The sequence below is a fragment of the Myotis davidii genome, unplaced genomic scaffold (assembly GCF_000327345.1).
Source record: "Myotis davidii unplaced genomic scaffold, ASM32734v1 scaffold327, whole genome shotgun sequence".
NCBI lineage: Eukaryota > Metazoa > Chordata > Mammalia > Chiroptera > Vespertilionidae > Myotis > Myotis davidii.
The window spans coordinates 4,072,365-4,073,952 of NW_006298628.1; the positions used below are offsets into that span (position 1 = coordinate 4,072,365).

At 45.7% G+C, this 1,588-nt stretch overlaps 1 non-coding gene across 1 annotated transcript; it reads right to left on the reverse strand.

The window, feature by feature from the left end:
- Nucleotides 1-402: 402 nt before the first annotated feature.
- On the reverse strand, nucleotides 403-474 carry TRNAC-GCA. Its single transcript has one exon. It is a non-coding gene; the product is annotated as a tRNA-Cys (tRNA).
- Between the last annotated feature and the right edge of the window lie 1,114 nt (nucleotides 475-1,588).

Below are 1,588 nucleotides of genomic sequence, written 5' to 3' on the forward strand. Positions count from 1 at the left end.
AAAAAAAAAAAGAATGGCTTCGGGGGGAGGGGGTTCATGGGGGGATGAGGACACATTTGTAATACCTTAACCAATAAAGAAATTAAAGATAAAAAGAAAAGAATGACCTCGCACTACATGCATTTGGAAATCCCTCTAATATCTGGCTTAAGGAAAGACAGCTGGATCTTCATATTTTTACACTTCATCTGTTGTGATATCAAATGTCTTGTAGCCTCTTTAAATAAAGCTCCATGTATAAGAACCATTGCCCTAAAGTTGTAGATATCACATTGTACAGTAGTACTCCTATTGTTTGCAAATTGACCCTGATACTGATTGTGAAATCTGTAAGAATTGGTTAACATTACCTTTATTTCCTCACCATCTTAATGGTTGGTAGGGCTTAAAAGTGACACAGTGAGGGGGCACCTGGATTTGAACCAGGGACCTCTTGATCTGCAGTCAAATGCTCTACCCCTGAGCTATACCCCCTCTGCTGGGAAAGGTGAGATTTACAGCTTAATTGTAGTGCTTACTGACCAGACGTGTCTCAGCTGATGAACAGTAGTCTGGGCATTTATGATCAACTGCTTCGGTTTTCCCAGAAAGATACTAAAGAACTAAGAAAAGATTACAGAGGCAAGCAGGACTCAAGTGCTAGGGGAAAAGAGCAAAGTCCACTCTGACCTGTGCTTGCAGGTGCTGGGGGTGGGGTGTGTGTGGTGGGATTCCTTCTCTACCTCTGGCATCTGGGAATTCTCGAAGATTCATTTCCATCCTGTGCAGCCCAGTCCACTGCGCCCAAGCGGAAGTGCTTCCCTTGTCTTTCTCAAGACCCTCTCTGCTCCTGTGCCAGAGGTGCCCCTACTGTTTCCATCCTCTCCAGTCACCTCTGCTCCCTTGGCTCCTTCAACTTTCAACAGGCTTCCCTTAAATTAAAAAAAAAAATCCTTCCTAAAAACAAAACAAAACAGAACAAAAACCTCTCCCTTTAGCTGTGATTGCCTGTCCATTTCTTCTTTCTCACCACCGATTTTAAAGGAAGTCTACACTTCATTTTTCTCACTATCAACTACCTGTCTCGCAGTTCTGCTGCTCTCTGTAATAGCGTGGACGGTCAGTCGTCTTTCTCCCCTTGCTGTGTATGTATTGTTTCTCCAACTAGACTGTCAGTTCCTTGACGGTAGGGCCATGTTGCATTCTTTTTTGTATTCCCTTCAGAAGTTGGCACAGTGCCTCGCTCACTGTACTAGTAAGCCTTGGGTAGTGCTTGCCGGCCAAACCACAACCCGAATTAAACTCAGCTATCTGATTACACCCAGCCCGCACCCAAAGCAGGTGAATGTTGTTGGAAGAAAGCTTACAAGTTTGTGTCCCTCCAGGGCCCCAGGGGTCCTCAAACTACGGCCCGCGTGCCACATGCGGCCCGCCAAAAACATTTATCCGGCCCGCCGGGTGTTTTTGCCGCCGCTGTGTGTGTAGGAATTTGTTCATAGTTTTTTTTTAAACTATAGTCCGGCCGTCCAACGGTCTGAGGGACAGTGAACTGGCACCCTGTTTAAAAGGTTTGAGGACCCCTGATTTAGGGCATGCATTTGGCTGCTAT